Source organism: Daucus carota, chromosome 2 (assembly GCF_001625215.2).
Source record: "Daucus carota subsp. sativus chromosome 2, DH1 v3.0, whole genome shotgun sequence".
Lineage (NCBI taxonomy): Eukaryota > Viridiplantae > Streptophyta > Magnoliopsida > Apiales > Apiaceae > Daucus > Daucus carota.
In genome coordinates this window covers 34,947,419-34,971,177 of record NC_030382.2, presented here as the reverse complement: position 1 = coordinate 34,971,177, position 23,759 = coordinate 34,947,419, and the positions used below count along the sequence as shown (strand labels likewise).

The 23,759-nt window shown below is 41.3% G+C and overlaps 2 non-coding genes and 1 pseudogene across 2 annotated transcripts; 2 read left to right on the top strand and 1 right to left on the bottom strand.

Annotated features, from left to right (window-relative positions):
* Positions 1–18,619, bottom strand: LOC135150517 (uncharacterized; annotated as a pseudogene).
* Positions 4,664–4,770, top strand: LOC135150930 (small nucleolar RNA R71). Its single transcript, XR_010289390.1, has one exon. It is a non-coding gene; the product is annotated as a small nucleolar RNA R71 (small nucleolar RNA).
* A 598-nt stretch (positions 18,620–19,217) lies between the features above and the next one.
* Positions 19,218–19,324, top strand: LOC135150929 (small nucleolar RNA R71). Its single transcript, XR_010289389.1, has one exon. It is a non-coding gene; the product is annotated as a small nucleolar RNA R71 (small nucleolar RNA).
* The last annotated feature ends 4,435 nt before the right edge of the window (positions 19,325–23,759 follow it).

Sequence of the window (23,759 nt, the reverse complement as noted above, 5' to 3'; positions counted from 1 at the left end):
TCATCCGGTGATTTGGCATAGATTTCTACTGCACCGTGGGGGAATATCGTCTTGACCGTAAACGGCCCCGACCAGCGTGACTTGAGTTTCCCTGGAAACAGCTTCAACCGAGAGTTATACAATAGAACCAATTGTCCTACTACAAAAGATTTTTGTATCAACCGCTGATCATGCAATCTTTTCACCTTCTCTTTGTAGAGTTTGTTATTTTCATAAGCACGGAGGCGGAACTCCTCCAACTCATTGAGCTGAATCATGCGTTTCTCTCCAGCTAACTGTAAATCGAAATTCAACTTCTTTAGTGCCCAATAAGTTTTATGTTCCAATTCTACTGGTAAGTGACAAGCTTTCCCAAACACTAGCTGGAATGGAGAAGTACCCAACGGTGTTTTGTACGCTGTTCGATAAGCCCAAGCAGCCTCGTCTAATCGCAAGGACCAGTCTTTCCTAGAAGGGTTAACCACCTTCTCTAATATGCATTTGATCTCTCTGTTAGACACTTCAGCTTGACCATTTGTTTGAGGATGATAAGCAGTAGCAACCCGGTGATTGATATTATATCTCGTCATCAAGGTTGTGAATTTCCGATTGCAGAAATGAGAGCCTTCATCACTGATAATGACTCTAGGGACTCCGAAACGGGTAAAGATTTGTTTTTGAAGAAATTGCAAGACTACCTTGGCATCATTTGTAGGTAAGGCTTTCACCTCCACCCATTTAGATACATAATCAACTGCTAATAGAATATACTGGTTGTTGCAAGACGAAACGAATGGTCCCATAAAGTCAATACCCCAAACATCAAATATTTCGACTTCCAAAAGCATTTTAAGAGGCATTTCATTCCTCCTAGAAATATTACCTGTACGTTGACATCGATCGCACCCCAAAACAAACTGATGAGCATCCTTAAACAGAGTTGGCCAGTAAAAACCTGCTTGAAGTACCCTCTTTGCTGTCTTCTCTCCGCTATAATGGCCCCCATAACCAGTGGAATGGCACTCGCGCAAAACTCCCTCAACTTCATTATTAGGAATACACCGTCTGAGAATCTGATCGACTCCTTGTTTAAACAGAAAGGGTTCATCCCAAATATACCATTTCACATCGTGAAGGAATTTCTTGCGTTGAGCATAAGAGAATTCTGGAGGAACGACCTTACTTACCAGATAATTTACAATGTCAGCAAACCATGGCTCTTCTACCTCAACTCCAAACAACTGTTCATCTGGGAAGAATTCATTAATGAGAGTGTTGTCGGTAGTTTGTTTGCTATGATCTTCTAGTCGGGATAAATGATCTGCTACCTGATTTTCTGTGCCCTTCCGATCTTTTATTTCTACATCAAACTCTTGGAGTAATAGAACCCAACGAATTAGCCTTGGTTTGGAATCCTTCTTTGAAATGAGATACCGAATGGCTGCATGATCAGTGTATACCACCACCTTTGTTCCAAGAAGATAAGACCTGAACTTCTCAAAGCTAAAGACAATAGCTAGAAGTTCTTTTTCAGTAGTAGTGTAGTTCAATTGTGCATCATTTAATGTTTTGCTGGCATAATAGATAACATGAAACACATTACTTGTACGCTGGCCTAGTACAGCTCCTACAGCATAATCACTGGCATCACACATTAATTCGAATGGTTTACTCCAATCAGGTGCAGTGATGATAGGTGCTGATGTCAACTTCTTTTTCAAAATTTCAAATGCTTCCAAGCACTCCTCATCAAATTTGAATGGAATGTCTTTCTCTAACAGATTGCAAAGAGGTTTGGAAATTTTTGAGAAGTCCTTGATGAACCTCCGATAGAAACCTGCATGACCAAGGAAGCTTCGGATGCCTTTAACTGAGAGTGGTGGAGGGAGATTTTTAATTGTTTCCACCTTCGCTTTATCAACTTCCAGTCCCTTGGCAGATACTTTATGTCCCAATATGATTCCTTCTTGCACCATGAAATGACATTTTTCCCAATTGAGAATCAGATTAGTTTCCACACATCGCTTAAGAACCATTCTCAGATTCGTGAGGCATTCGTCATAAGATGTTCCGAATACAGAAAAATCATCCATGAATACCTCCACATTGATGCCGATCATCTCTGAGAATATTGCCATCATGCACCTTTGAAAAGTGGCTGGTGCACCGCATAAGCCAAAAGGTACTCTTCGGAATGCAAATGTACCATAAGGACATGTAAGGTTGTCTTTTCTTGATCCTCCGGAGAAATAGCAATCTGATTATAGCCAGAATACCCATCCAACAGGCAATAGAATTCATGACCAGCCAACCTGTCAAGCATCTGATCAATAAAAGGCAGAGGGAAGTGATCCTTCCTTGTAGCTTTATTCAGCTTTCTGTAATCCATGCAGATTCTCCAACCAGTGACAGTTCTAGTTGAGATGAGTTCCCCTTTTTCGTTGGCTACTACTGTCATGCCTCCTTTCTTAGGCACACATTGTACTGGACTCACCCATGAGCTATCTGAAATGGGATATATGATACCTGCATCGAGCCATTTAAGAATCTCTTTCTTTACAACCTCCTTCATGATAGGATTTAACCTTCTCTGTTGTTCCACAGAAGGTTTGCTTCCTTCTTCAATGAGGATTTTGTGTTGACAAAAGGATGGACTGATTCCCTTGATATCAGCTATAGTCCACCCAATGGCTGTTTGAATTCCCTTAGCACCCTCAAAAGTTTTTCCTCTTCTTCACCTGACAGGTTAGCTGCAATAATAACAGGAAGAGTAGAACTTTCACCAAGAAAAGCATACCTCAAGTGATCCGGTAGCGGTTTAAGTTCAAGTTTAGGTGCTTCGATCACTGATGGTTGTAATGGTTTATGATCTTCCTTTTGTTCCTCCAAGCCAAGAGATTCGACAGGTGGTTCAAAATTCCTTCGCCAAGGTGATGAGTTAAGATGATGGATTTCTTCCAATTCTTCTTCACTATCCAATTCCTCATCATTGGTAAGGATTGCTTCCAATACATCATCCTGTAAAATCCGCTGGCTATTGGTTTCTGCCGTAGAATCAAGTACATCCATACTGAAACAAGATTCCTCATCAGTTGGTAATTTCATTGCATTGAATACGTTGAACGTGACCGTCTGGTCTTGTATTCTCATTGTAAGTTCCCCTTTTTGTACATCGATCAAAGTTTGCCCGGTGGCTAAAAAGGGTCTACCCAAGATGATAGGAATTCTCTTGTCTTCTTCAAAATCAAGAATCACGAAGTCGGCTGGAAATATTAATTTATCAACCTTGACTAGCACATCTTCAATTATACCCCTCGGATATGTGATCGAACGATCAGCTAGTTGTAAAGACATGTTTGTCGGCTTGAGCTCTGGCAGGCCAAGTTGTGTGAAGATAGATAGAGGCATCAGATTGATGCTAGCTCCCAAGTCGCACAGACACTTATCGAAAGAGAACTTCCCAATAGTGCAAGGGATAGTAAAGCTTCCCGGGTCTTTAAGCTTCGGTGGTAATTTCTGTTGAAGCACAGCACTACATTCCTCCGTTAAAGCTACTGTCTCTAACTCCTCGAGCTTTAGCTTTTTTGAAAGAATACCCTTCATGAATTTAGCATAGCTAGGCATTTGCTCGAGTGCTTCTGCGAACGGAATGTTGATGTGAAGCTTTTTGAAAACTTCAAGAAATTTACCAAATTGCTTATCCAGCTGCTGTTTCTTCAACCTCCTAGGAAACGGAGGTGGTGGATATGATGGCTTTGACACCGGAGCAGCTGTAGGGATAGCCCTATCCATTTCAACAGTAGGTGTTATGCCAATTGTATTCGAAGGAAGTTCTGCTGGAATTTCTTGCTGTTCATCATCCTGATTCTGCACTAATGTTGAGGTTGGCCCTGTTGTAGTTTTTCCAGATCTTAGCGTAATGGATTGGACTTGCTCTTTAGGGTCCCTCTTACCTGGTACCTCTGTATCACTAGGGAGATTCCCCTGCGGTCTGCTTAATAAAGCATTAGCTAACTGACCGACTTGTGTCTCCAAGGCTTTCAACGTTATTGCCTGACTCTTGTACATGAGTCTTAGTTCTTCCATGTCAGACCTTTCGTTAGCTGATTGCCCATGATTCTGAAATCCCGGTGGGTGATAAGGCTGTTTAGGTGCATACTGTTGTGAAGTTCCAGCCTGACTATACTGTTTAGGTCCCTGTTGAAATCCTTGTTGAGGCTGATTATAACCCTGATTATTACTCCAGCTGAAATTCGGATGATTTCGGTTGTTAGGATGGTAAGTAGCTGGCGCAGGCTGTTGACCTCTCTGAAAGTTGCTCACAAATTGTGCTGATTCACTAGAAATGGCACACTGATCAGTAGAGTGAGTACCAGCACATAATTCGCAAATTGAGATTGGCTGTTGAATTCCTTGGTGAGCCAGAGAATCGACTTTCATCGTGAGAGCCTTAAGTTGAGCAGCAATAGCTGTAGACGTGTCAAGATCAAGAATTCCGGCTACCTTCCCTTGAGTAAGTCTTTGAGTAGGGTTCTGATATTCGTTAGCCGCCATCATTTCAATAAGATCATAAGCTTCTTCATAACTTTTAGCCCATAGCGCACCTCCAGAAGCAGCATCAAGCATAGGTCTGGATTGAGGTCCAAGACCATTATAGAAACTGTTTATTTGCATCCAATCCGGCATGCCATGATGGGGACACTTTCTTAGCATCTCCTTATATCGCTCCCATGCTTTACAGAATGTTTCCCCTGATTGTTGAGAGAATTGAGATAGAGCATTTCGTAGTGCAGCAGTCTTTGCCATGGGGAAGAATTTAGTGAGAAATTTCTGAGCTAGATCTTCCCATGTAGTAATAGAACCAGAAGGTAAAGATTAATGTAACCATCCCTTCGCCTTATCTCTCAGTGAAAATGGGAAAAGCCTTAGCTTCACAGCATCATCAGAGACGTCATTAAATTTGAAAGTGTCACAGATCTCTATAAAATTACGTATATGCATATTAGGGTCTTCAGTAGGAGAACCCCCATACTGTACCGAGTTCTGGACCATTTGAATAGTTCCTGGTTTGATTTCAAAGGCTTTGGCTGCGATTGCAGGCCTGACAATGCTTGACTGGATATCATCGATCTTTGGCATAGAGAAATCCTTCAATGCCTTACTGTCTGGTTGTGCTTCAGGTTCTGTCATTGTTTCAGAATCAGAAGAAGAAGATGAAGATGAATCAATTGCTTTTTTACGAGCTTGAGAACGTGTTAGCATAAACGCGATCCAAGTACCTGAAATAAAGAAAAGAAGAAAAGTGAGAAGAGAATAGAATCCTAGTCAGTGAATTTTAATGCACACTGATGACAAGTACATAAACTAATTAATTATCAAAGGAAAAAAAAAAAAAACGTGAAAAACGTGAACTACATGAACAACTAACACATGCAAAAAATAACAAAATATATGCCTTCCTTAGATTACCACCCCCAAACTTAAAATTTTCAATGTCCCCATTGAAAGTGATAAAAGGCTAGAGCACCCACATACCTACTCGGAGCCGAGTCCTCCCTCCTCCGCTGGAGGTGAATCAGGTGGAGGATACTGCATCCCTGCCGAAACTGGCCACTGAACTGTGACCCCCTGTGCCTGGAAAGCACTACCAAGAGCCTGTGTCAAGTCAAAAGCAAACTCTGGTGGATGTCATGCATGGTGTCCATCCGTCTCGCTAATCGGCGATAATGAACATCTCCCATCGGCTCGGAGCTCCTCTCCGTCTGTGAAGGTACCAGCTCCAGAAGCTCTAGTACGCTCCCCCTCCTAATGAACTCTGGACGTCCCCCTGGCATCTCATCATATAAGTACCCGAGGCCTCGAGGGTGGGGAACTCCCTCCATCCCACTCCGTCATCCGACTGATCGCCGAATGATCAATAGGTGCTGCTGGCAACTGTAATTGCTCGTTGGCTGGCCAACGAACACCGCTTGATCGACAGAGTTCGTAACATTGGCAATATGGAATAGCCACCAGTGGTTCCTCCCTGTAAGAACCTCAGAATCCCCTGATGAATACATGTCCCAGATCAATATACTTGCCCGAGACAATCCCAAAGAGCAAAATAGCTCTATCCACTGTCACCTCATGCCCATGTGAAGATGGCATGAGTTAGCACAGATGAAGGCGTTCCACGCCCTTCGCATACCGGTTCAAAGCGGCTGCAGGAAAAAGAAACATGTGCCGGCAAAGGAGGTGAAGTCATCTTCCAATTCGTATCCGGCACACACATATCATACACCAACCGCTCAAGATCAACCGGATCATCACAAACCGGCGTTTGGCACGCCCAATCCCTCCACAACCCAATCTTCTTCATTACGGCGCTTGGCACGCCCCCCAATCACTCTACGGATCGCCTCCGCACATATACCCACACGGATTCCTCGCACCACCGTGACCCATCGCGATTCCTCCTTGGAATTAGCAAAAACTCTCGAATAATCCCAAGGGAACCGCCTCCGGACCTCGCAAAAAGACTCCCAACCCCGTTCTTGAATCTGTTTCAAGAGCTCACCATCTTCCGCCGCTGGGTAGGAATCCCCCCTCCTAACTATCGACTTATTCATAAGCCGTTGAAACTCGGTCGTGCACCATCGGAGGAACTCAACCTCACCCATCGAGGAAGAATCGCTAGATGTAGGGGCTTGGGGGGCTTGGTCCTTGTGATCTGCGGCTCTTTTGGGTGCCATTAATAGAGATTTAGAGTTTGCAAGAGATTTGTGTGTAGTGGGTTTGAGAGATTTGGAGGTAGTTGTGTGTATGGATGTGTATATCAATTAGGGTTTATAGATTATATAGGAATTGGAGATGGGTTTTGTGTTTATATAAAATTTGAGAGCTGAGTTAGGGTATAGAGGATATATTTCGGGCTAGGCATGCAAATAGGATTGTGGGCTTTATAAAAACGGAAAATAAAAATTTTTGGGAGAAAATTCGGACTCCTGGGCAGTCAGTAGCGCGGCCGCGCTAAGTGTAGCGCGGGCGCGCTGTTCACTTTAGCGCGGGCGCGCTGGACACTAGCGCGGGCGCGCTATGTCTGACACCCGGGGCTGAAATTCTCTCGATTTTTGTGTTTTTGAGGTTTAACACGGTACAAAATGTTGTCCAATGCGTGGGTTGCCTCCCACGAAGCGCTTGTTTAACGTCGTTAGCTCGACGTGAAGTCCTGAATTAATCCGATTCCGATGTGAAGAATCGGGTTTGTACCTCACGATTCACATTTCCGCCAAAGTAAGGCTTCAACCGTTGACCATTAACTTTAAATGATCATCCGGTGATTTGGCATAGATTTCTACTGCACCGTGGGGGAAGATCGTCTTGACCGTAAACGCCCGACCAGCGTGACTTGAGTTTCCCTGGAAACAGCTTCAACCGAGAGTTATACATAGAACCAATTGTCCACTACAAAAAGATTTTTGTACAACCGCTGATCATGCAATCTTTTCACCTTCTCTTTGTAGAGTTTGTTATTTCATAAGCACGGAGGCGGAACTCCTCCAACTCATTGAGCTGAATCATGCGTTTCTCTCCAGCTAACTGTAAATCGAAATTCAACTTCTTAGTGCCCAATAAGTTTTATGTTCCAATTCTACTGGTAAGTGACAAGCTTTCCAAACACTAGCGGGAATGGAGAGTACCCAACGGTGTTTTGTACGCTGTCGATAAGCCCAAGCAGCTCGTCTAATCGCAAGGACCAGTCTTTCCTAGAAGGGTTAACCACCTTCTCTAATATGCATTGATCTCTCTGTTAGACACTTCAGCTTGACCATTTGTTTGAGATGATAAGCAGTAGCAACCCGGGTGATGATATGATAATCTCTCGTCATCAAGGTTGTGAATTTCCGATTGCAGAATGAGAGCCTTCATCAACTGATAATGCTCTAGGGACTCCGAAACGGGTAAAGATTGTTTTTGAAGAAATTGCAAGACTACCCTTGGCATCATTGTAGGTAAGGCTTTCACCTCCACCCATTTAGATACATAATCAACTGCTAATAGAATATATACGGTTGTTGCAAGAGCGAAACGAATGGTCCCATAAAGTCAATACCCCAAACATCAATATTTCGACTTCCAAAAGCATTTTAAGAGGCATTTCATTCCTCCTAGAAATATACCTGTACGTTGACATCGATCGCACCCCAAAACAAACTGATGAGCATCCTTAAACAGAGTTGGCCAGTAAAAACCTGCTTGAAGTACCCTCTTTGCTGTCTTCTCTCTCCCCGATAATGGCCCCCAAACCAGTGGAATGGCACTCGCGCAAAACTCCCCTCAACTCATATTAGAATACACCGTCTGAGAATCTGATCGACTCCTTGTTTAACAGAAAGGGTTCATCCCCAAATAACCATTTCACATCGTGAAGGAATTTCTGCGTTGAGCATAAGAGAATCTGGAGGAACGACCTTACTTACCAGATAATTTACAATGTCAGCAAACCATGGCTTCTACCCTCAACCCAAACAACTGTTCATCTGGGAAGAATTCATTAATGAGAGTGTTGTCGGTAGTTTGTTTGCTATGATTTCGAGTCGGGATATAATGACTCTGCTACCGGATTTCTGTGCCCTTCCGATCTTTTATTTCTACTCAAACTCTTGGAGTAATAGAACCCAACGAATTAGCCTTGTTTTGGAATCCTCTTGAAATGAGATACCGAATGGCTGCATGATCGGTGTATACCACCACCTTTGTTTCCAAGAAGATAAGACCTGAACTTCTCAAAGCTAAAGACAATAGCTAGAAGTCTTTTTCAGTAGTAGTGTAGTTCAATTGTGCATCATTTAATGTTTTTGCTGGCATAATAGATAACATGAAACACATTACTGTACGCTGGCCTAGTACAGCTCCTACAGCAAATCACTGGCACACACATTAATTCGAAGGTTTTACTCCAATCAGGTGCAGTGATGATAGGTGCTGATGTCAACTCTTTTTTCAAAATTTCAAATGCTCCAAGCACTCCTCATCAAATTTGAATGGAATGTCTTCTCTAACAGATTGCAAAGAGGTTTGGAATTTTTGAGAAGTCCTTGATGAACCCCCGATAGAAACCTGCATGACCAAGGAAGCTTCGGAGCCTTTAACGTGAGAGTGGTGGAGGGAGATTTTTAATTGTTTTCCCACCTTCGCTTATCAACTTCCAGTCCCTTGGCAGATACTTTATGTCCCAATATGATTCCTCTTGCACCATGAAATGACATTTTTCCCAATTGAGAACAGATTAGTTTCCACACATCGCTTAAGAACCATTCTCAGATTCGTGAGGCATTCGTCATAAGATGTTCCGAATACAGAAAAATCACCATGAATACCTCCACATTGATGCCGATCATCTCGAGAATATTGCCACATGCACCTTTGAAAAGTGGCTGGTGCACCGCATAAGCCAAAAGGTACTCTTCGGAATGCAAATGTACCATAAGGACATGTAAAGGTTGTCTTTTCTTGATCCTCCGGAAAAGAATAGCAATCTGATTATAGCCAGAATACCCATCCAACAGGCAATAGAATCATGACCAGCCAACTGTCAAGCATCTGATCAATAAAGGCAGAGGGAAGTGATCCTTCCTTGTAGCTTTATTCAGCTTTCTGTAATCCATGCAGATTCTCCAACCAGTGACAGTTCTAGTTGAGATGGTTCCCCTTTTTCGTTGGCTACTACTGTCATGCCTCCTTTCTTAGGCACACATTGTACTGGACTCACCCATGAGCTTCTGAAATGGATATATGATACCTGCATCGAGCCATTTAAGAATCTCTTTCTTTAAAAACCTCCTTCATGATAGGATTTAACCTTCTTGTTTGTCCACAGAAGGTTTGCTTCCTTCTTCAATGAGGATTTTGTGTTGACAAAAGGATGGACTGATTCCCTTGATATCAGCTATAGTCCACCCAATGGTTTTTGAATTCCCTTAGCACCCTCAAAAGTTTTTCCTTTCTTCACCGGACAGGTTAGCTGCAATAATAACAGGAAGAGTAGAACTTTCACCAAGAAAAGCATACCTCAAGTGATCGGGGTAGCGGTTTAGTTCAAGTTTAGGTGCTTCGATCACTGATGTTTGTAATGGTTTATGATCTTCCTTTTGTTTCATCCAATCCAACAAGACAATTAAAAGGAAGATGTTCTTTTATACTAATAACTAAAATTACTAATCAAATTCAGAATAGGAAAACACATGGGATTCTAACTTCATTATCGAATTCATCTAGAATTGAATTACTGATTAACATGCGACTGTTGATCCTAATCAGACAACACGAAAGTAATACATGCCAACTCTCGTTGCACACATATCATACCAATCAAAATCCACAATAAAGATAGAAATCTCATGGACACCAACAAAGCTCAGACCCTATATCTCTATAGCGGTAGTGTAAGCAGAGAGGTTTAATAGCAAGTCGTCTATCGTGATTACACAGGGTGATAAAAATAGTTCAAGTCTACCACAAATTATGTTTCATTCACATAATCCTATGTTTACATGGCTTAGTTCTAAATTCAATCATCCACTCTCGCTTCAGAAAGAATTAACAAACAACTCAGAAGTTAGCTACGCTTCTAAGAAGAATAAGCACGGCTCATGCAAAGATATCAACGTACGTCACACAATCAAACAAGTAATATTCTTCGCTAGACTACATCGATAAGTCCATTAGAATCCCATGAAGGCGGTTAGTTCATAATCGAACTAATCGACATCATGGGTTCTAATGAAAACATGATAAATAAACTACGAGAATTAAGCGGAATAAAAATACTTGAATTAATAATAAAGATCACAACGTTACAGAATTGATGTTCACGATCTCGCTCGAAACTGTCACTTCCTCGCGAAGAACGATCCAATACAAAACCGATAATGTGCTTGATTACAAAAGAAAACTAACTATGAAATTGTTCCGATATTCTAACTACTTCGAGGCTAGGGTTTTTACACTTGAGAAATTAAAATGCTTTGACTAAGTCAACCGGGCCTCGTCCGCTGCGAAATCCATCAGAAAAGCTGTAAAAATCGGCCCGGACACTTCTGGAGGGCGCGGCCGCGCTAAACTAGCGCAGGCGCGCTAGTGGCAGCAGTAGGTAGCGCGGGCGCGCTAGAGGTTAGCGCGGGCGCTCTACTGTCTGCCACTGGCAGCCCAATTCTTCGTTTTTCAGCTCGTTCTCGCGTGCATGTCCTTCCTCGCTCTAGTACCACTTCCGTAGGTGATCACGGTTGCATTTAGCACATGCAACAAGCCCTTTAAAACCCCTAGATAGCTCTAGTGGACGAGTGTGTTCTCGTGAAGGTTTGTAGAAGATGTACCCACAAAATCCCAAGTCGTGATGAATCCACAATTCTCTATTCTTGCAAATAATGCACCAAAACAACCTAAAATGATAGAAAATCACTTCATCACCTCAACTCGTGACCTGCACAGAAAAAACACTAAAAACACATTAAAAGACACTAAACACTTAAGTACAACCAACCAATTTAAGTGGAAATGAAGGCCTATAAGTGTGTATAAATACCACTTATCACACCCCCAAACTTAAACTGATGCTTGTCCTCAAGCGTCAACGACACTATACAATAATACAATGCAATGCATGAATGCAACTACGTGATGAATGAGTGAACTATGAAGTAATCGCCTTGCCAATTATAATGCCTCAGATTGTGCTAATGTTCTCGAATTTCATCTCCCTCTACCAAGTCAATTACTCTTCTATTTACAAGTGTGGAGTGCCAGTGTGTGCAAGCATGCTCTTTTATTGAGACAAGACAAAAACTACTACTCCCACGGAATCCCAATCAAGAATCGTAAAAGTTTAGAACTAACGCCCCGTCACTCAAGTCCAACTAAAAGCCAAGGTCCCAAAGAATGTCCACACCCTTCTATTTTATTCACTATATATTTTTTTTTCTTTTTATATTGGTGATTAATTGCTCGGTCTAAGGTCAGAGCGCTTCGCAGTGTAAATGCGTTACGAACACCACAAGACTTCACACACCAATTATTCACTCTATTATAGTGGTTTATTTAACCGTGCAATGGTTGAGATCCCTAAAGATTATGCACTAGTACCCATGTAGCGAGCGTTGGGTCAACAATCCCAACCACGAAGGGCTTTAGGTTGTTAGGCACAAAGTCCCCTCAGACTTAATTACTCGAGTACTAATGAGCTCAACCTAGTTAATTCTACCACTTATTTTTTTAGTGAATTTATTTACTACTTTTTTTTTTTTTTATAGAAAGGCATATCTACCCCTCAGTTCCCCAAACTTAAGATTTACAGACCTAAGTTGAAGGGTGCTCAATTCAATCCTAGAATTCATGGAATTTCGTCTAAATCCTATCTCAAGAACATATGTGAATTACAATTTCCAACACAAGCAATTTCCAAGTACTGACCTAGCATTGCAATTGAAATTACTAATCAAGAACTACGCACATAACTCATCATAGGCAATTAACTTGGCTTAACTTCATAATTCATGCAAATGCTCGTGATACTAACTACGACTATTACCACTAAACATGTAAAATAAAAACAAATATGAGAAAATTAAAAAAAAAACGTGAGAAATAATCAAGAAAAAAAAAACGTGAAAAACGTGAACTACATGAACTAACTAACACATGCAAAAAATAACATAATATATGCTCTTCCTTAGATTACCACCCCAAACTTAAAATTTTCAATGTCCCCATTGAAAGTGATAAAAAGGCTAGAGCACCCACATACCTACTCGGAGTCCGAGTCCTCCCCCTCCTCCGCTGGAGGTGAATCAGGTGGAGGATACTGCATCCCTGCTCCGAATACTGGCCACTGAACTGTGACCCCCTGTGCCTGGAAAGCACTACCAAGAGCCTGTGTCAAGTCAAAAGCAAACCTCTGGTGGATGTCATGCATGGTGTCCATCCGTCTCGCTAATCGGCGATAATGAACATCTCCCATCGGCTCGGAGCTCCTCTCCGTCTGTGAAGTACCAGCTCCAGAAGCTCTAGTACGCTCCCTCCTAATGAACTCTGGACGTCCCCCTGGCATCTCATCATATAAGTACCCGAGGCCTCGAGGGTGGGGAACTCCTCCATCCCACTCCGTCATCCGACTGATCGCCGAATGATCAATAGGTGCTGCTGGCAACTGTAATTGCTCGTTGGCTGGCCAACGAACACCGCTTGATCGACAGAGCTTCGTAACAATTGTGCCATATGGAATAGCACCAGTGGTTCCTCCCTGTAAGAACCTCAGAATCCCCTGATGAATAACATGTCCCAGATCAATATACTTGCCCGAGACAATCCCAAAGAGCAGAATAGCTCTATCCACTGTCACCTCATGCCCATGTGAAGATGGCATGATGTTAGCACAGATGAAGGCGTTCCACGCCTTCGCATACCGGTTCAAAGCGGCTGCAGGAAAAGAAACATGTGCCGGCAAAGGAGGTGCAGTCATCTTCCAATTCGTATCCGGCACACACATATCATACACCAACCGCTCAAGATCAACCGGATCATCATCAAACCGGCGTTTGGCACGCCCAATCCTCTCCACAACCCAATCTTCTTCATTACGGCGCTTGGCACGCCCCCCAATCACTCTACGGATCGCCTCCGCACTATAATCCACACGGATTCCTCGCACCACCGTGAACCCATCGCGATTCTCCTTGGCATTAGCATAAAACTCTCGAATAATAGCCAAGGGAACCGCCTCCGGAGCCTCGCAAAAAGACTCCCAACCCCGTTCTTGAATCATGTTCAAGAGCTCACCATCTTCCGCCGTGGGTAGGAATCCCCTCTCCTTAACTATCGACTTATTCATAAGCCGTTGAAACTCGGTTCGTGCACCATCGGAGGTGAACTCAACCTCACCCATCGAGGAAGAATCGCTAGATGTAGGGGCTTGGGTGCTTGGTCCTTGTGATCTTCGGGCTCTTTTGGGTGCCATTAATAGAGATTTAGAGTTGCAAGAGATTTGTGTGTAGTGGGTTTGAGAGATTTGGAGGTAGTTGTGTGTATGGATGTGTATATATAATTAGGGTTTATAGAATTATAATAGGAATTGGAGATGGGTTTTGTGTTTATATAAGAATTTGAGAGCTGAGTTAGGGTTATAGAGGATATATTTCGGGCTAGGCATGCAAAATTAGGATTGTGGGCTTTTAAAAACGGAAAATAAAATATTTTTGGGAGAAAATTCGGACTCCTGGGCAGTCAGTAGCGCGGCCGCGCTAAGTGTAGCGCGGGCGCGCTGTTCACTTTAGCGCGGGCGCGCTGGACACTAGCGCGGGCGCGCTAGTGTCTGACACCCGGGGCTGAAATTTCTCGATTTTTGTGTTTTTGAGGTTTACAACGGTACAAAATGGTTCCAATGCGTGGGTTGCCTCCCACGAAGCGCTTGTTTAACGTCGTTAGCTCGACGTGAAGTCCTGAATTAATCCGATTCCGATTGAAGAATCGTGGTTTGTACCTCACGATTCACATTTCCGCCAAAGTAAGGCTTCAACCGTTGACCATTAACTTTAAATGATTCATCCGGTGATTTGGCATAGATTTCTACTGCACCGTGGGGGAATATCGTCTTGACCGTAAACGGCCCCGACCAGCGTGACTTGAGTTTCCCTGGAAACAGCTTCAACCGAGAGTTATACAATAGAACCAATTGTCCTACTACAAAAGATTTTTGTATCAACCGCTGATCATGCAATCTTTTCACCTTCTCTTTGTAGAGTTTGTTATTTTCATAAGCACGGAGGCGGAACTCCTCCAACTCATTGAGCTGAATCATGCGTTTCTCTCCAGCTAACTGTAAATCGAAATTCAACTTCTTTAGTGCCCAATAAGTTTTATGTTCCAATTCTACTGGTAAGTGACAAGCTTTCCCAAACACTAGCTGGAATGGAGAAGTACCCAACGGTGTTTTGTACGCTGTTCGATAAGCCCAAGCAGCCTCGTCTAATCGCAAGGACCAGTCTTTCCTAGAAGGGTTAACCACCTTCTCTAATATGCATTTGATCTCTCTGTTAGACACTTCAGCTTGACCATTTGTTTGAGGATGATAAGCAGTAGCAACCCGGTGATTGATATTATATCTCGTCATCAAGGTTGTGAATTTCCGATTGCAGAAATGAGAGCCTTCATCACTGATAATGACTCTAGGGACTCCGAAACGGGTAAAGATTTGTTTTTGAAGAAATTGCAAGACTACCTTGGCATCATTTGTAGGTAAGGCTTTCACCTCCACCCATTTAGATACATAATCAACTGCTAATAGAATATACTGGTTGTTGCAAGACGAAACGAATGGTCCCATAAAGTCAATACCCCAAACATCAAATATTTCGACTTCCAAAAGCATTTTAAGAGGCATTTCATTCCTCCTAGAAATATTACCTGTACGTTGACATCGATCGCACCCCAAAACAAACTGATGAGCATCCTTAAACAGAGTTGGCCAGTAAAAACCTGCTTGAAGTACCCTCTTTGCTGTCTTCTCTCCGCTATAATGGCCCCCATAACCAGTGGAATGGCACTCGCGCAAAACTCCCTCAACTTCATTATTAGGAATACACCGTCTGAGAATCTGATCGACTCCTTGTTTAAACAGAAAGGGTTCATCCCAAATATACCATTTCACATCGTGAAGGAATTTCTTGCGTTGAGCATAAGAGAATTCTGGAGGAACGACCTTACTTACCAGATAATTTACAATGTCAGCAAACCATGGCTCTTCTACCTCAACTCCAAACAACTGTTCATCTGGGAAGAATTCATTAATGAGAGTGTTGTCGGTAGTTTGTTTGCTATGATCTTCTAGTCGGGATAAATGATCTGCTACCTGATTTTCTGTGCCCTTCCGATCTTTTATTTCTACATCAAACTCTTGGAGTAATAGAACCCAACGAATTAGCCTTGGTTTGGAATCCTTCTTTGAAATGAGATACCGAATGGCTGCATGATCAGTGTATACCACCACCTTTGTTCCAAGAAGATAAGACCTGAACTTCTCAAAGCTAAAGACAATAGCTAGAAGTTCTTTTTCAGTAGTAGTGTAGTTCAATTGTGCATCATTTAATGTTTTGCTGGCATAATAGATAACATGAAACACATTACTTGTACGCTGGCCTAGTACAGCTCCTACAGCATAATCACTGGCATCACACATTAATTCGAATGGTTTACTCCAATCAGGTGCAGTGATGATAGGTGCTGATGTCAACTTCTTTTTCAAAATTTCAAATGCTTCCAAGCACTCCTCATCAAATTTGAATGGAATGTCTTTCTCTAACAGATTGCAAAGAGGTTTGGAAATTTTTGAGAAGTCCTTGATGAACCTCCGATAGAAACCTGCATGACCAAGGAAGCTTCGGATGCCTTTAACTGAGAGTGGTGGAGGGAGATTTTTAATTGTTTCCACCTTCGCTTTATCAACTTCCAGTCCCTTGGCAGATACTTTATGTCCCAATATGATTCCTTCTTGCACCATGAAATGACATTTTTCCCAATTGAGAATCAGATTAGTTTCCACACATCGCTTAAGAACCATTCTCAGATTCGTGAGGCATTCGTCATAAGATGTTCCGAATACAGAAAAATCATCCATGAATACCTCCACATTGATGCCGATCATCTCTGAGAATATTGCCATCATGCACCTTTGAAAAGTGGCTGGTGCACCGCATAAGCCAAAAGGTACTCTTCGGAATGCAAATGTACCATAAGGACATGTAAAGGTTGTCTTTTCTTGATCCTCCGGAGAAATAGCAATCTGATTATAGCCAGAATACCCATCCAACAGGCAATAGAATTCATGACCAGCCAACCTGTCAAGCATCTGATCAATAAAAGGCAGAGGGAAGTGATCCTTCCTTGTAGCTTTATTCAGCTTTCTGTAATCCATGCAGATTCTCCAACCAGTGACAGTTCTAGTTGAGATGAGTTCCCCTTTTTCGTTGGCTACTACTGTCATGCCTCCTTTCTTAGGCACACATTGTACTGGACTCACCCATGAGCTATCTGAAATGGGATATATGATACCTGCATCGAGCCATTTAAGAATCTCTTTCTTTACAACCTCCTTCATGATAGGATTTAACCTTCTCTGTTGTTCCACAGAAGGTTTGCTTCCTTCTTCAATGAGGATTTTGTGTTGACAAAAGGATGGACTGATTCCCTTGATATCAGCTATAGTCCACCCAATGGCTGTTTTGAATTCCCTTAGCACCCTCAAAAGTTTTTCCTCTTCTTCACCTGACAGGTTAGCTGCAATAATAACAGGAAGAGTAGAACTTTCACCAAGAAAAGCATACCTCAAGTGATCCGGTAGCGGTTTAAGTTCAAGTTTAGGTGCTTCGATCACTGATGGTTGTAATGGTTTATGATCTTCCTTTTGTTCCTCCAAGCCAAGAGATTCGACAGGTGGTTCAAAATTCCTTCGCCAAGGTGATGAGTTAAGATGATGGATTTCTTCCAATTCTTCTTCACTATCCAATTCCTCATCATTGGTAAGGATTGCTTCCAATACATCATCCTGTAAAATCCGCTGGCTATTGGTTTCTGCCGTAGAATCAAGTACATCCATACTGAAACAAGATTCCTCATCAGTTGGTAATTTCATTGCATTGAATACGTTGAACGTGACCGTCTGGTCTTGTATTCTCATTGTAAGTTCCCCTTTTTGTACATCGATCAAAGTTTGCCCGGTGGCTAAAAAGGGTCTACCCAAGATGATAGGAATTCTCTTGTCTTCTTCAAAATCAAGAATCACGAAGTCGGCTGGAAATATTAATTTATCAACCTTGACTAGCACATCTTCAATTATACCCCTCGGATATGTGATCGAACGATCAGCTAGTTGTAAAGACATGTTTGTCGGCTTGAGCTCTGGCAGGCCAAGTTGTGTGAAGATAGATAGAGGCATCAGATTGATGCTAGCTCCCAAGTCGCACAGACACTTATCGAAAGAGAACTTCCCAATAGTGCAAGGGATAGTAAAGCTTCCCGGGTCTTTAAGCTTCGGTGGTAATTTCTGTTGAAGCACAGCACTACATTCCTCCGTTAAAGCTACTGTCTCTAACTCCTCGAGCTTTAGCTTTTTTGAAAGAATACCCTTCATGAATTTAGCATAGCTAGGCATTTGCTCGAGTGCTTCTGCGAACGGAATGTTGATGTGAAGCTTTTTGAAAACTTCAAGAAATTTACCAAATTGCTTATCCAGCTGCTGTTTCTTCAACCTCCTAGGAAACGGAGGTGGTGGATATGATGGCTTTGACACCGGAGCAGCTGTAGGGATAGCCCTATCCATTTCAACAGTAGGTGTTATGCCAATTGTATTCGAAGGAAGTTCTGCTGGAATTTCTTGCTGTTCATCATCCTGATTCTGCACTAATGTTGAGGTTGGCCCTGTTGTAGTTTTTCCAGATCTTAGCGTAATGGATTGGACTTGCTCTTTAGGGTCCCTCTTACCTGGTACCTCTGTATCACTAGGGAGATTCCCCTGCGGTCTGCTTAATAAAGCATTAGCTAACTGACCGACTTGTGTCTCCAAGGCTTTCAACGTTATTGCCTGACTCTTGTACATGAGTCTTAGTTCTTCCATGTCAGACCTTTCGTTAGCTGATTGCCCATGATTCTGAAATCCCGGTGGGTGATAAGGCTGTTTAGGTGCATACTGTTGTGAAGTTCCAGCCTGACTATACTGTTTAGGTCCCTGTTGAAATCCTTGTTGAGGCTGATTATAACCCTGATTATTACTCCAGCTGAAATTCGGATGATTTCGGTTGTTAGGATGGTAAGTAGCTGGCGCAGGCTGTTGACCTCTCTGAAAGTTGCTCACAAATTGTGCTGATTCACTAGAAATGGCACACTGATCAGTAGAGTGAGTACCAGCACATAATTCGCAAATTGAGATTGGCTGTTGAATTCCTTGGTGAGCCAGAGAATCGACTTTCATCGTGAGAGCCTTAAGTTGAGCAGCAATAGCTGTAGACGTGTCAAGATCAAGAATTCCGGCTACCTTCCCTTGAGTAAGTCTTTGAGTAGGGTTCTGATATTCGTTAGCCGCCATCATTTCAATAAGATCATAAGCTTCTTCATAACTTTTAGCCCATAGCGCACCTCCAGAAGCAGCATCAAGCATAGGTCTGGATTGAGGTCCAAGACCATTATAGAAACTGTTTATTTGCATCCAATCCGGCATGCCATGATGGGGACACTTTCTTAGCATCTCCTTATATCGCTCCCATGCTTTACAGAATGTTTCCCCTGATTGTTGAGAGAATTGAGATAGAGCATTTCGTAGTGCAGCAGTCTTTGCCATGGGGAAGAATTTAGTGAGAAATTTCTGAGCTAGATCTTCCCATGTAGTAATAGAACCAGAAGGTAAAGATTAATGTAACCATCCCTTCGCCTTATCTCTCAGTGAAAATGGGAAAAGCCTTAGCTTCACAGCATCATCAGAGACGTCATTAAATTTGAAAGTGTCACAGATCTCTATAAAATTACGTATATGCATATTAGGGTCTTCAGTAGGAGAACCCCCATACTGTACCGAGTTCTGGACCATTTGAATAGTTCCTGGTTTGATTTCAAAGGCTTTGGCTGCGATTGCAGGCCTGACAATGCTTGACTGGATATCATCGATCTTTGGCATAGAGAAATCCTTCAATGCCTTACTGTCTGGTTGTGCTTCAGGTTCTGTCATTGTTTCAGAATCAGAAGAAGAAGATGAAGATGAATCAATTGCTTTTTTACGAGCTTGAGAACGTGTTAGCATAAACGCGATCCAAGTACCTGAAATAAAGAAAAGAAGAAAAGTGAGAAGAGAATAGAATCCTAGTCAGTGAATTTTAATGCACACTGATGACAAGTACATAAACTAATTAATTAACACCGAGTCCCCGGCAGCGGCGCCAAAAACTTGTTCGCAGAAATCTACACGCAAGCGCACGTGATCATAAGTAATATATTTGTTCGTTCCCACAGAGACTGGTGAATTAAGAATACGCACCTATGCAACAATGTATGATCAATTTTCACTGCCAAGACAATTAACAAGGATGGTTTCTTTTATACTAATAACTAAAATTACTAATCAAATTCAGAATAGGAAAACACATGGGATTCTAACTTCATTATCGAATTCATCTAGAATTTAAATTACTGATTAACATGCGACTGTTGATCCTAATCAGACAACACGAAAGTAATACATGCCAACTCTCGTTGCACACATATCATACCAATCAAAATCCACAATAAAGATAGAAATCTCATGGACACCAACAAAGCTCAGACCCTATATCTCTATAGCGGTAGTGTAAGCAGAGAGGTTTAATAGCAAGTCGTCTATCGTGATTACACAGGGTGATAAAAATAGTTCAAGTCTACCACAAATTATGTTTCATTCACATAATCCTATGTTTACATGGCTTAGTTCTAAATTCAATCATCCACTCTCGCTTCAGAAAGAATTAACAAACAACTCAGAAGTTAGCTACGCTTCTAAGAAGAATAAGCACGGCTCATGCAAAGATATCAACGTACGTCACACAATCAAACAAGTAATATTCTTCGCTAGACTACATCGATAAGTCCATTAGAATCCCATGAAGGCGGTTAGTTCATAATCGAACTAATCGACATCATGGGTTCTAATGAAAACATGATAAATAAACTACGAGAATTAAGCGGAATAAAAATACTTGAATTAATAATAAAGATCACAACGTTACAGAATTGATGTTCACGATCTCGCTCGAAACTGTCACTTCCTCGCGAATAACGATCCAATACAAAACCGATAATGTGCTTGATTACAAAAGAAAACTAACTATGAAATTGTTCCGATATTCTAACTACTTCGAGGCTAGGGTTTTTACACTTGAGAAATTAAAATGCTTTGACTAAGTCAACCGGGCCTCGTCCGCTGCGAAAATCCATCAGAAAAGCTGTAAAAATCGGCCCGGACACTTCTGGAGGGCGCGGCCGCGCTAAACTAGCGCAGGCGCGCTAGTGGCAGCAGTAGGTAGCGCGGGCGCGCTAGAGGTTAGCGCGGGCGCGCTACTGTCTGCCACTGGCAGCCCAATTCTTCGTTTTTCAGCTCGTTCTCGCGTGCATGTCCTTCCTCGCTTTAGTACCACTTCCGTAGGTGATCACGGTTGCATTTAGCACATGCAACAAGCCCTTTAAACCCCTAGATAGCTCTAGTGGACGAGTGTGTTCTCGTGAGGGTTTGTAGAAGATGTACCCATAAAATCCCAAGTCGTGATGAATCCACAATTCTCTATTCTTGCAAATAATGCACCAAAAACAACCTAAAATGATAGAAAATCACTTCATCACCTCAACTCGTGACCTGCACAGAAAAACACTAAAAACACATTAAAAGACACTAAACACTTAAGTACAACCAACCAATTTAAGTGGAAATGAAGGCCTATAAGTGTGTATAAATACCATTTATCAACTACCTAAAACTATCAAGATGCATAGAAATGGAGGCTCTATGTTTTTGTGCTTGTTTATAATAATAAGGTCATAATTCATTGTTTTAGCAACTATTGTGTTATTAAACTATTTAGTCTACCATGATAATGAGAAAAGGCGATTAGAAGTAAAATACAAAGACAAACTGTAGTGATTGAAAATTAATTCATTTTCATGAGAGAAGCGTCGATAATGCACGTGATACAACTTTTTAGACGCTAATGGATAAATATAGCAAACATGATTAGGATGTATACACGATAACATATACTTGGAAAAAAATATTGATAGTGTACCACACAACATAATATGAGGAACCTATAAGATGAAGGGTCATCATAAATGTATGTGACAGTGATATAAGATATTTATTTTCAAGTAATGACGTATGTTATGACCCTTATTGGTGATACTCAATATTTTCACGTGGAGATAAGACTTCCTCAACGATGAAACTTAAGGCCATTTCATTTATAGGAAATGTACTGACTAGAGTATCCAAAATGATGTAACATAGTGTATGCTTTCTGTATATAATATAGTTACAATTACTGAGAGATATGAAGCAGGGAACGTGAAGTATGCGAGACTTGGGTCATTTTTAATCTGATTTTTTTTTGATATAATTTAATAATGAATCAAAGGAGGATCGGATACATGCTCAAATTAGAGAGAAATTGTTATATATAAAAGATACTTTTTAGGTATTGGGTTCTAGAATTCAAATATAAGGAAATATAGACAGTCATGTTACTAGTTACATTAAGTCGGGATGGTTAGACAAATGGCTATCACTTAAGTATTTTGTGAAGAGATTTGTTTAAAAATAAAAAAATTGGGCTTTTTTCATAAATACCCAAGTCTAAATGATTTTTTGCGAAATTACTGTCATTTTTTTAAAACAAATTGCAAAAATACTATACTTCAAAATATATTTGAAAAAATGCGGAGGTTGCATATGCAACCATATCTGCAACTGCTAGCAACCATGTATGCAACCACAAATGCAATTTTTAGCAAAAATTATTTAAATTACAAATTACAAATAGTTGCATAATAAGTTGCAATAGTCAGATGAGCACCCCTGCGGGGCCAATAATAATATCACAATTCAAAGATGGGAAATCAACTAAAACAACTCAAAAAATCAACTCAAAGCAAGCATCAACAACCAATACTTACACCCTATTTATATCTCCATACTTCTCTCTCTCTCTCTCTCTCTCTCTCTCTCTCTCTCTCTCTCTCTCTCTCTCTCTCTCTCTCTCTCTCTTTCTCGATCTCTTTTCTCGCGTTCTTCATCTTGACCCTTGCTACTTTGCTTAAGTCCGGCGACCATCAACACCGACGCACCGCTGTCAAACAATGAAACCGCCATCAACGATCAACCCCATAAATACATACAATCATCAACCACCAACAATCCAATCGCTCATACAATCATACACACGGTACAAATATTTAATCGAGTTTGAATCGAATTCTCGAAAATCTGAAACCCGATTCATTTTACCGATTGAGAGAGAGCGGGGAGAGAGAGACAAAGAAAAAGAGTAAAGAGAGGGAGCGAGGAGAGGGTGCACAGAGAGAGAGAGAGTGAAGAGAGGGAACAATGAGAGAGAGGAAAAAGGTGTGAAGTACCGTATATTTGCAAACTATAGGTAAGTTTAGAGAAATGAACGTAAATGTGCAAGTTTTTGAGGTAAGTAGTATTATTGCAATTAATATGTTAAAAAAGGGTATATTTTATAATAAAGCAATGATTAGAACATATTTGTTATATGAGATTGTGTGCTTGACAATAAAGGACTACAAACCAACATAGGTAGCTGAAACGAGGATGTTTTGTTAAATATTTGGTTGTATTTCATGTTAGATAGGTTGTTAGTTTGGTTTTTTTAATATCAATTATGAGTTTCATTAATTTTCAATTTAGTGATAAGTGAAAAACACAAAATATATTTTATTTATTGTTTATAAAAAATATGAAAATCACATATACGCGTGCGCATACATATATATGTTTTGGACATATATTTCAATAAAATCAAAAAAATAAAAGAAGTATATTTAAATTGAAAAATATAAAAAATTTCAATCCTAAATCCAACACACGATCTTAATATTAGAAAAAGATTACGTGAAATGAATCGAAAACCCGAGCCGGAGAAAAGAAAAGACCAAAACAGGGGGATGCATTCGAAATTCAAGACGCACCAAAGTAACTGAATTGTAATAATCCAAACACTAAT